Raw genomic sequence first — 12,969 nt, 5'->3', positions numbered from 1 at the left:
CTTCCGTAGTGATACTGCCTCAGAAACCCAAGGAGGGTCGCTATGAGTCGGGGCCGACTCGATGGCACATAACAACAACAACAACAACATACTTTACTAAGCATGATATCCTTCTCCAGGGAGTGGTCCCTCCTGACAACATGCCTGAAGTAGGTGAGACAAAGTCTGGCCATTCTAGCTTCTAAGGAACATTCTGGCTGCACTTTTTCCAGGAGAGATTTGTTCATTCTTCTGGAAGCCCATGCTAATTTCAATATTCTTAAACAACACTACAATTCAAAGGCATCAACTCTACTTTAGTCTTCCTTATTCATTGTCCAGCTTTCATAAGCATATGAGGCAATTGAAAATACCATGCCTTGGGTCAGGCACACCTTACTCTACAAAGTGAAAATTTCACTTCTTAACACTTTAGAGAGGTCTTTTGCAACCGATTTGCCTAGTGCAATATGATATTTGATTTCCTGACTGCTGTTTCCAGGGGTGCTGATTATGGTCTCAGTAAAATGAAATTCCTGACAACATCAGTCTTTTCTCCATTTATTGTGATGTTGCTTATTGGCCCAGTTGTGAGGGTTTTTGTTTTCTTTATATCGAGATATGTTTGATACTAAAGACTGTAGTCTTTGACCTTTATCAGTAAGGGCTTCAAGTCATTTTCCCTTTCAGCAAACAAGGTTGTGCCATCTGCATAGCACATGTTGTTAATGAGTCTTCCTTCAATCCTAATGCCACGTTCTTCTTCCTATAGTCCAGCTTCTCAGATTATTTGCTCAGCATACAGATTGAATAAGTATGGTGAAAGGATATAACCCTGACACACACCCTTCCCTATTTTAAACCACGCAGTATTCAAACAACAGCCTCTTTGTCTATATACAGGTTCCTCATGAGCACAATTAAGTGTTTTGGATTTCCCATTCTTTGCGATGTTATCCATAATTTGTTATGATCCACATAGTCAAATGCCTTATCACAATCAATAAAACACAGGTAAACATGTTTTTTGTATTCTTTGCTTTCAGCCAACATCCATCTGACATCAGCAATGATATTCCTCAATCTATATCCTCTTCTGAATCTAGCTTAAATTTCTGGGAGTTCCTGTCAATATACTGCTGCAACCATTTTTGAATTATCTTCAGCAAAATTTTACTTGTGTGTGATATTAATGATATTGTTCGATGAGTTTAATGTTCTGTTGGATCACCTTTCTTTGAAATGGTCACAAATATCGATCTCTTCCAGTCAGTTGGCCAGGTGATGAACATAGGTGTGCATATGTCTGTTCTTATCATTTCTATTAGAGCCATAGGGTATATACCTAGGAGTGGAATTGCTGGACCCATATGACAGCTCTACCTCTAGTTTTTGAGGAACCACCAGGCTTTTCTGCAACAGCTATACTGTTTTTCATTCCCACCAGCCATGGATGAGGGTTCCAATGTCTCCACATCCCCTTCAAAACTTGTTATTTTCTGGGTTTTTTTTTTTTTTTTTTTTCATTTTTCTCAGTCATCCTGCTGGAAGTAAAATTGTATCTCATTGTGGTTTTGATTTGCATCTCTGTGATGGCTAAAGACATTGAGCATTTTTTCATGAGTCTCTTTGAATACCCTCTTTGGTGAAGTGTCTGCTCCTGTCCTTTGTCCAGTTTTTGATTGGGTTATTTGTCTTTTTGTTGTTAAGTTATAGAAGTTTTCTATATATTCTAGATATTAGACCCTTATCAGTTATATCATTCCTGAAGATTTTTTTCCCAGTCTGTAGGTTGTCTCTTTACTCTTTTGACAAAGTCTTTTGATGAACATAAGTATTCGACTTTTAAGAGGTCCCAGTTATCTATTTTTTTTTTCTGCTGCTCCTGCATCATTTATCAACTCTTGATGTATATGTATGTCTTAGTTTCCCAGGGCTGCCACAACTAAGTACCACAAAGTGGGTGGCTTTCAAGAATAGAAATTTATTGTCTCACAGCTTTGGAGGCTAGAAGTCCAAATCAGGGTATTGGTTCTAAGGGACAGTCCTTTTTGTAACATCAAGTGTTGTTTGGCATTTCTTGGCTTTTAGTCCATTCCTCACATGGTCCCTTCCCTCTGTGTGTGCCTTTCAATGTCTTTTTTTCCCTCTTTATATGACACTGCTCAGAAAAGATTAGGTTTAGGACTTACCCTACTCTGGTAATGACCTCATTAACAAAATAAAAGAAAAACTATTTGTAATAGGGTCACAGTCACAGGTATAGGGGATAGGACTTCAACATACATTTTGAGGGAGACATACGACTCAATCCATAACCCTGCAACTTGGAATTGGGAGAAGAGGTGAAGAGGGAGCCAGACGGGTGGGTGTTATTGAGCTTGTTTTCTGGGGGGTGTGGAGAGTCCCCATCGACCATTTAAGCTTGTTCATGGGCCAACACCAAAGGGAAAAAGGCAAGATACAGAGCAGTGTTGTAGAGCATGCTGCCTTTTAGGTTAAAAACATACAGGTTTGTATGTATATAAAATACCCCTAAGAGAGAAAATTATAACAGTAATTGCTTTTGAGGGGTGAAGCAGAGGAAATGGGAAACTCAGGATCAGAGGTAGAACTACTTACCTTTTGCTACATACTCTTTTGTACCATTTAAATTCTTCACTATATGTTTTTAATTGCCTAATCACAAAAACAAATTTTAATCTTTTTGTAATGACTTATTTTATTTTTTATTGTATTAAGAATAGACCCAGCAGAACAAACACCAATTTCTACATGTCCAGTTCAGTGACACTGATTACATTCTTTGAGTTGTGAAACCATTCTCACCCTCTTTTTCTGAGAAGTTTCTCTACCATTAACATAAGTTCACTGCCCTCAAAGGATCCTGTCTAACCTTTCTAGTTGCTGTTGTCAATTTGATCCCATATATCATATTTTTATGCAAATAATTTACGTGTATTACGATTTTTTTTTGCAACTTGCACCCTCTCCTTGTGAGGAATTTTCATATGTATACTATGCTAATTTTCTTTTTTTTTTTTTTAAAGCAACATCTTAAAGAGCACAATGCACAAGGCAGACATTCTTTACTAGTGAAGTTAAACTGTTGTTTGGTTTTAAGAGGATTTCAGGGGATGTTTTTGGTTTAAGGTTTAAAGATTATCTCAGAATACTAGTTTCAGGGGTTCATCAGCCTCAATGGCTTCAGAAAAGCTGGATTCTATGAGAATGTAAAATTCTATTCTGTATTTTCCCCCTTTTGATCAGGACTCTTCCATAAAATCTTTGATGAAAATACTCAGTAATGGTAGCCAGGCACCATCCAGTTCTTCTGGGCTCATGACAAAGGAGGTAGTTGTTCATGGAGGCAATTAGCCATACATTCCATTTCCTGTTCCTGTTCCTGCCTCTCTTTCTTCCTCTGTTGCTCCAGGTGAATAAAGACCAGTTGTACCTTGGATGGCCACTCACAAACTATTAAGACCTCAGGCACTACTCTGCAAAAATCTAGGAGGTACAACAGAAGCACTAAGGACATTATTAGGCCAATTAACTGGGATTTCCCATGAAACAATGACCCAAAACCGCCAAACCAAGGAAGCAAATCCCATGAAGTGTTTGGCTGTACAGAAGCAGCTTCAGCAGCTACTCTTCTGTTGTGACTATATCTATCACAAAACTTTTTGTTGATTCAACTTTTTGCAGGTTTACAAGTTATTGACAGCAATTACATTAATTAGCTGTGCAACCCTACCCTTAATCAATGTGATTTTTGCATCACTGTAAACTGAAACTCAGTACTCCATAAGCAGTTTTTTTTTTTTTTTTTTAAGACCAAGGACAGGAGTTGTAAGTAGGCAAGTAGATGGGTCCTTGAGAAAGGGAGTGAACTATAGCTCTTCCTCCCTTTATCTCCCTTGCTGAGTGTTTTTCAGAGGGAGATTGGAGAAGTAAGGAGTGGCTCTTTTCCCTGGAGCCCACGTTGTGAGTGTTACTTAAATTTCTTTCTTAGAATATTTACATAAGAAATCTTCCTTTCTCAACAATCTATTTTTCTTGTTCTCATCCAACCTGATCTTGCATTTGGAGGACTCCCCCTCTTACTGTCTGGGTATCTGTGGTATTATTGACTACACCTCTCAAGAAAACAGCTCTCTTTGACTTTTGCAAATCTTTTCTTTTCAAACTTTGGGAAGAATTACGCCTCACCAATAACCAGATGCTTGTGGGTTTCCTTTTTGTTTGAGTAGTATAGCACACACACACACACACACACACATCTTCTCCCATCTCCCTAAGTCAAATGCCTTCATAATGGCTATGGATATTATCTTTAATCTCATTTCTGCCCTACATTAATTGGTAGGGAAAAAAATCATAATGTTTGAGAATATTTCGAGCAGTGGAAAACTGTGTGTTAGAAAAGGAAGTTGTCTCCTAATCTAAAGTCTGTAGTTCACTGCCATTAATGTTATAATAATATTTTCCTTAAGTAACAAAGCTTCCTAACATTACTGTCCCACTTAGTTTGTAATTTCAGAAAATTATTTTCATGTTAACTGGAGGAAATTAACACATTACACTGAAATACAAATAATTCTTGCTTAAAGTTGGTTTGAATATTACTGTTAAGGAATTTGCTATTATCTCATTTTCATTTCCACAATTTATGGACTGTCACCTTTGGGTCTAGCATTAAATATGGCAGAAGCTGAGACAAGACCCTGTTTTTATGGAGCTTACAATCTTAGTGGGAAAGCAAGACTGAAAGACATGAAACAAAGAATCATGGAAGACATTCTATAACTAGGTGGCCAAGGGAGAAATAAGAAATAACTGATCTGTGCATGGAAAGAAAGGAGAAATCAACACAGACTAGTGAAGCTGGGAGAAGTCAGGCTTCATGGAGAAAGTAGACCCTGGGAGCTGGGCCATAAAGGATATAGGAAGGAGGGGCTCAGGGGAAAGGGTGGAGTTGAGAGGCTACATGGCAGCACATTCCAAATGAGTAGAAAAATATGAGCCAAGTCTTCACAGTGGAAACATTAGTGTGTAAGTGGGACACAGGATGGTATGATGGAAAAGATGTGAACTTCAAAGCAAGAAAGGCCTGAGTATTGGTCCTGGGTCTGCTATTAACTAGCTCTGTGACTTCCAAGATGTCACTCTTCCTAAGGACAAATCTCTTCATCTGAAAAAAAAAAAAAATGAGTATGTTGATATGTATCTTCTAAGGTTGTGAGGTTTAAATGAGTTTATGAAAGTCGCATACCAAGTGCCCAACAATTGCTAGCTCTGTCCACTGCCTGCCTCAAGTGGAATACTAGAATCCAGTAAGAGCTAAGAGTGAGACTAGATTATGGGGAAAAGTAAACACCAGACTTAGGAATTTGAACTCTTATCTTTTTAGGCATGAGGACCCACTGGATGTTTTTAGCAAAGAAGTGAAACGGTAAAGGTCATGCTTTAGGAACATTAATTTGGAGTGGCCTTTGAAAAGACTGACTAGCCAGAGAAGCTAGAGGCATGGCTAGTGTTTGGTCATGAGATGTAAAGGAACATATTCTAGAAAGTAGGGATAGGACTTAATTACTTAGTGGATGAAATGATGGAGAGGAGAAAGCCAAAGATGAATCTAGGGCTTGGAGCAGAGTGATGGGACAACCATGATGCCAATAACAGAGTGGAAGACTAAAGGAAGGGAAGTGGCACTGAGCACACCTTGAGCATGGGACAACAGCTGAAAATCCAAAGGAAAAAGTCCAGTTGAGATGAAAGTCCTTGGGAGAGTGGTAAGTGCTAGAGATACAGATTTGAGAGCCAAGAATTCTCGTGTATCAAATCAGAAGGACAAAGGTGGGTTAGTGTGTGTGTGTGTCTGTGTGTGTGTGAGAGAGAGAGTGTGTGTGTGTATGTGTGTACATGGGCATCCACTCTCAGAGCCAGAGGGCAAAGGAAGGGCTTAGAAGTGGACATTGGTGGATACCTGTTGTTGGAGAAAGAGGAGATAGTGAACTGGGGCAGTGGAAGAGGAGGCAGGAGCAACGTTATATGGTAGCACCAAAGAAACTTGGGAAGAGGAATCCAAACAGACTAGGGTAGATCCTACTGTCAAATGTGATAACGAGTTAAAGAAAAATGAGGTCTGAGATAAGCTCATTAGGCTTGTCGAGAAGATGGCTTTAAGAAGGCAATTTCAGTCTAAGGCAATATGGATCCCTGCCCTTCCTGACCATCCATAACCCTCATTGTCTGCAACATTTTTACATGTGGTTTCCATTCTGTTTATTCTTTCATAGATTGCTTTCTTCTATTCTTCCCTCATTATGTGCCATGTGTAATCCACCCCCCTACCCCACACACATACACTGTGTTTATAAACTCTTTAGGAATGTTCTTTTGTCCTTTCCACCCATGAACCAGGGAAGAAAGCCTTCCCCATTTCAGTAAAGGACAAATCCATGCTTGCAGTTGCTCAGATTAGATACCTTGGGGTCATTTTTCCCTTTTTGTCTCCCACTCTATATTCAACTCTTCCAGAACCTTGTCAGACCTAACTTCTCACCACCTCTGCTGCTCCCACTCTGGTCCAGATCACCTTTATCTCTTGCCTCCTAAACTGTGAGAAAATAAATTTTTGTTTGTTAAAGCCACTCCTTTGTGGTATTTCTATTATAGCAGCACTAGAAAACTAAGACACCCTCCTATGGCTTCTTATTATATTGGAGTGAGAATTTAGTCTTCACCATGGCCCACAGGCCCTATGTGGTCTGAGTCCCTGCCAGTCTGCCTTATGTCCTGACTAACCACAATGGCCTGCTTGCTGAGCCTCCACTACACCCTCTCTGCTTGGGCATTCTTCCTCCAGATGTCAACATAGGTTGCTCCCCACTTCCTTCAAGCCTCTGCTCAACTATCCTCTAATCAATGAAGATTCCTGGCTACCTTATATAAGATATAAGAAAGCAAGAATCTTCCCCAATCCTAAATTCTCTATCCCTTTTATTTTGGCTTACTTTTTTCCTAATGGCTCTCTTATCTCTTCCAATGGGAAGAATACCCTATAAAGACAAGGAATTTGTTTTATTTACTGCCTTGAACTCAGTGCCTAGAGCAATGCCTGACACATGCCAGGTGGTTCCCACACCACTGCCATCAAGTTGATTCTGACTCATAGTAACCCTATAGGACACGGGAGAACTGCCCCATAGAGTTTCCAAGGCTGTAAATCTTTACAGAAGCTGACTGCCACATCTTTCTCCCACAGAGCAGCTGGTGGTTTCGACCACGACCTTTTGGTTAGCAGCCAATGAATTAACCACTATACTACCAGAGCTCATTCTCATGTGGTTAATAACCAGGAATTGAATGAAAGAAAAGGGAAACTAACACTTGCAGATATTTTCTCTGTGCTAAGTTGTGTCTTAAGCATTTTCACCTCATTTACTCTTCACAACACCTTACCCAAAACCAAACCAAACCAAACACACTGCCAAGTCGATTCCAACTCGTAGTAACTCCCACTGGGTTTCCAAGGCTGTAATCTTCACAGAAGTAGGCTACCTTATCTTCCCCCTGTGGAAAAGATGATGGGTTTGAACCACTGACCTTGGGCTTTGTAGCCAAATATCTTACCCACTATGCCACTAGAGCTCCTTCACAACACCTTAGGGTATCATTATTCCTTTTATATGAATGAAGAAACAGATAAATGTAGGTGGGGATCAATATTTATTTATTTAAATTGAGTGTTCAGGATGGAGGGAGATAACAGAGAGTCAGTAGATCATGTGACTTCATTTTGCTCTCATTTATTTATCCATAAAATATTTATTAAGCACCTCAGTATACCAGGCCCTTTGCTAGTTTCTGGGGATCTAAAATTGAATAGAAAACAATTTCTGGTTTCCAGGATAGTGTTGGAAACAGCCGTTTAAACAAAAACTTAGAGCAATGTGATAAGTGCTTATAGTAACCTAGGAATTTGTCTTTCAGAAAGCACAGGTAAGAAAGTGGTTACCTTTCTGGATAAGCTAGAAAAGACTTCCTAGAGGTGGTGACATTTAAGGTGAATCTGTGAGTGAGTGCTAGACGTTCAGACAATTGGAAGGATAAAGACCATGCTCTTGAGCTTAGCATACAGAGCCTTCATAACTTGGCCTCTCCCTGACTCATCAGCCTCATCTCCTGCCACTCTCTCATCATACACACAAGCTCCTCATTATTTCCTGCATCTACTATGCTGTTTCTTGTCTTTTCCCATACTACTTCCTCTGTCTGAATGCCCTTCCCACCTCCTTTTCATTAAAGCTCAGCTCAGCATCATCTCCTCCCCAGGATAGACCCTGTACCATTCTTTGAGCCTCTATATTACCCTCCCCATAGATTAGCTCATTGTTTTTGCAACTCCCTACAAACCATAACCTCTTTGAGGACAATTTATCTTAATCACCTTTGTTCTTGCTGGTGAGAAGTCACTTAGTGGACTCTCAACGTATGTTTGTTGGACCAAAGTGGACCTGCGCTAGAGGAGAGAAGAGGATTTTTAAGGCTTGGGAAAAACCATGCACATATTGAAGGAACCTAGGGACCAGTCTGGTAGCATAGTACCTAAGGCACTTGACTGCTAACCAGAAGGCTGGAGATTCAAACCCACGAGCTACTCCTTGGAAGAAAGATGGCGCAATCTACTTCTGCAGTGATACTGCCTCGGAAACCCAAAGAGGGGTCACTATGAGTCGGATCCTACTCGATGGCAAACAACAACAACAACAGGGACCAGTCAGTTGAGAAGGTAGGATTGATAAGCTGAAGAGAGTAGTAGCATTAAGGAAGCAGGTAGAGGGACACTTGGGCCATGGATATAGACAAAGGCAGGTGAAAGAGTCTGCACAGGATAGCCTTAAAACTGCGAACTGGAAGATCAAGGAAAGCAAAGTGTCCAACTGAGTGAAATAAGCCTTGTGAGCTCATCTTATGTACAAGAGTTACCTGGGCTGGAGACCCATGTGGGGCACCTTGGAGCCAGCCGACTGATCACAGGGCTGTGGGAACATTATTTCCTCCCTCCTTACACACATCAGCCTGGCCACCTGAGTGAAGGGTTCTTTCTAAAATTGTATTGAACCTCAAAAGAAATCTCTTGAGGTGTGGTCTCTGACACTGCCATTGTTCTTTGGTGCTGTCAAGTCATCTCTGACTCATAGCAACCTTATGTACAACAGAATGAAACACCACCCAGTTGTGTACCATCCTCACAATCCTTGCTATACTTGAGCCCGTTGTTGCAGCCACAGGGTCACTTCATCTCATTGAGGGTCTTCCCCTTTTTCGCTGACCCTCTACTTTACCGAGCATGATATCCTTCTCCAGGGAATGGTCCTTTCTGACAACACAACCAGAGTAGGTCGGACAAAATCTGGCCATTCTCATATCCAAGAAGCATTCCAGCTGCTCTTTTTCTGGGACAGATTTGTTCATTCTTCTGGCAGTCCATGGTACTTTCAGTTTTCTTCACCAAAACCACAACTCAAAAGCATCAACTCTTTTTTGGGCTCCCTTATTCCTTGTCCAGCTTTCACATGCATATGAGGTGATTGAAAATACCATGGTTTAGTCTTCAAAGAGACATCCTTAGTCTTCAAAGAGACATCTTTGCTCTTCAACACTTGAAAGAGGTCTTTTGCAGCAGATCTGCCCAGTGCAATATGTCATCTGATTTCTTGACTTCTACTTTCATTGGTGTTGATTGTGGATCCAAGTAATATGAAATCTTTGACAACTTCAGTCTTTTCTCTGTTAATCATAATGCTGCTTATTGGTCCACTCGTGAGGATTTTTATTTTCTTTATATTGAGGTGTAATCCACACTGCAGACTATAGGCTTTAATCTTTATCAGTAAATTGGTTCAAATCATCTTCACTTTCAGCAAACAAGGTTGTGTCGTCTGTGTATCACAGGTTGTTAATCAGTCTTCTTCCAATCCTGATGCCACATTCTTCTTTATATAGTCCAGCTTCTCAGATTGTTTGCACAGCATACAGATTGAATAAGTGTGGTGAAAGGATACTACCCTGATGCACTCCCTTCTTGACTTTAAACCATGCATTTTCCCCTTGTTATGTTTGAACAATAGCCTCCTGGTCTATGTACAGGTTCGTGATGAGCACAGTTAAGTGTTCTAAAATTCCCATTCTTCTCAATGTTATCCATAATCCGTTATGATCCACATAGTCAAATGCTTTTTCATAGTCAATAAAACACAAGTAAACATCTTTCTGGTATTTGCTTTCAGCCAAGGTCCATCTGACATCAGTGATGATATCCCTCATTCCACATCCTCTTCTGAATCCCATTCCACATCCTTTTCTGAATCCAGCTTGAATTTCTGGAAGTTCCCTGTCAATATACTGTTGCAACCGTTTGTGAATTATCTTCAGAAAAATTTTACTTGAATGTGATATTAAGGATATTTTTGATAATTTCATCATTCTGCTGGATCACCTTTTTTTGTAATGGGTACATATATGGATCTCTTCCAGTCAGCTGGCCAGGTAGCTCTCTTCCAAGTTTCCTGGCATAAATGAGTAAGTGCCTCCAGTCCAGCATCTGTTTGTTGAAACATCTAATTGGGTATTCCATCAATTCTTGGAACCTTGTTTTTCACCAATTCCTTCAGTGCACCTTTGACTTCTTCCTTCAATACCATTGGTTCTTGATCATATGCTACCTCCTGAAATAGATGAGCATTGACCAGTTCTTTTTTGTACAGTGACTCTGCATAGTCCTTCATCTTCTTTTGATGCTTCCTACATCATTCAGTATTTTGCCCATAGAATCTTTCAACATTGCAGCTCAGGGCTTGAATTTTTTTCTTCAGTAATTTCAGCTTCAGAAACACTGAGCATGTTCTTCCCTTTTGGTTTTCTAACTCCAGGTCTTTGCACATTTCATTATAGTAATTGACTTTGTCTTCTCAAGCTGCTCTTTGAAATCTTCTGTTCAGCTCTATTATCTTGTCATTTTTTTCCATTTGCTTTAGCTACTCTCCACTCAAGGGCAAGTTTCAGAGTCTCTTCTGACATCCATTTTGGCTTTCTTTTCTCATCTTTTTAATAACCTCTTTCTTCATGGATGATGTTCTTGATGTCATCCCACAATTCTTCTGGTTTTTGATCATTGGTGATCAATGCATGAAATCTATTCTTCAGGTGGTCTCTAAATTCAGGTGTGATATAATCAAGATCATATTTTGACTCTTGTGGACTTGTTTTAAATTTTCTTCAGCTTCAACTTGAACTTGGATATGAGCTCCTGGCCTTGTTTAGCTGAAGATATTGAGATTCTCCATCGCCTCTTTCCACAGATATAGTTGATCTGATTCCTGTGTATTCCATCTGGCAAGGTCCACTGGATAGCTGCCATTTATGTTGTTGACAAAAGGTATTTGCAATGAATAAGTCATTGATCTTGCAAAATTCTCTCATGTAATCTCCAGTGTCATTTCTATCACCAAGGCCTAACTCTAATGTTGGTAAAAGAAAATTAATGCCTCCTTTCATATACTGCCAAAGCTCTTGATAGCATTTCACCTTGGCTGAGGGCAGACAGGTCTTCCAGGTACCAAGCTCTGAGCTCCTGAAAGGGCAGCCCTTAGCATAATGTTAACCAAAACCAACTCACTGCCACTGAGTTGATTCTGACTCATAGCAACCCTCATTGGGTTTCCAAGGCTGTAAAACTTTTTTTTTTTTCCCTTAATTTTTATTGTGATTTAGGTGAAAGTTTAGAGAGCAAATTCATTTTCCATACAGCATTTTATACACATTTTGTTTCCTGATATTGACTGCAATTCCCCACAATGTAACAGCTCTCTTCCCACTTCCTTCCTGTAGTTACTGCTTCCTTGTGTCCTTCCCTCCTAGGCACTCCTGCCCCTCCCAGCTGTCTCCCTGTGCAAACACTGCCCTTCTGTTCTCCCACAATTGATCGCTCCAAGGAGTGTATATACCTGATGTAAGTGTTCACCCCATGTGCCTGTCTATTGTTTGGCTGGAAGCCACAGGAGTGAGTTCAGTTCAAGACCTGAAGGGTATCTAGGGGCCATAGTCTCAGGGTCCAAGGCTGTACATCTTTATGGAAGCAGATTGTCTCACCTTTCTTCCATGGAGCAACTAGTGGGTTTGAACCACCAACCTTTTGGCTAGCAAACAAATGCCTTAACTACCACACCACCAGAGCTCCTTCGCATAATGTCAAGTACCCAATAAATACTTGGAGTGAATGAATAATATCATGAATGAAAGCTAAGTTTGGCCTCAGATTGTGACTTACGTGCTTTAACCTATTTCCCAGGCTCTCCTCAACCCATATGATGTGCCCCTGGCCATGTCCTGTTCTTCCCTTCTCAGTCCATAGCTGACAAGTGAAGGTCATGTCTGAAGTCCAGAAAATGCCTATGAGATTACCCCAGGTCAAGTTTGAAACCTACCAGAGTCTGAGTGGCTAACTCTGACTGCTACCTCCTTCCCTGGGTCCAGGATAAAGGACCAATTGAATAAGCCCCTCAACTACCTCCCTAGGGAAATGGAGAACTTGACCATTCAGTTCAGGATGAAAGGGCAGGAGTGATAAAGGGAAGATATGCTCACTAGGAATCAGGGTAGTACCACTTGTGACCTTAAACAAGCTCTTAGGGTCTGTAAGTCTCCACATCTTCATCTGCTAAATGGGATTGATTATATGTACCATATTTATGTCAAAGTATTGTTGGGAAGAATTAGAGGATATGTGTTTCACAAATTACAGTGGGATAAGTCTGAAAGTATTGCCCTGAGGTCTCCCTATTCACTCATCTTGAGGGGGAGAGCTGAATCTCCACGAGTAGCGAGGGGTGAGAGTGGCCAGCTTTGGAGTTGGAGTTAAGCTGGATCCCCTCATGCTTTACTACCTGGGCTACTTTGCAAATCCTACTTCTCTGCTTTCCA

Source organism: Orycteropus afer, unplaced genomic scaffold (assembly GCF_000298275.1).
Source record: "Orycteropus afer afer isolate SDZICR_OR568_19922 unplaced genomic scaffold, OryAfe1.0 scaffold00325, whole genome shotgun sequence".
In the NCBI taxonomy this organism is placed as follows: Eukaryota; Metazoa; Chordata; class Mammalia; order Tubulidentata; family Orycteropodidae; genus Orycteropus; species Orycteropus afer.
Note: the sequence above shows the minus strand (reverse complement) of the source record.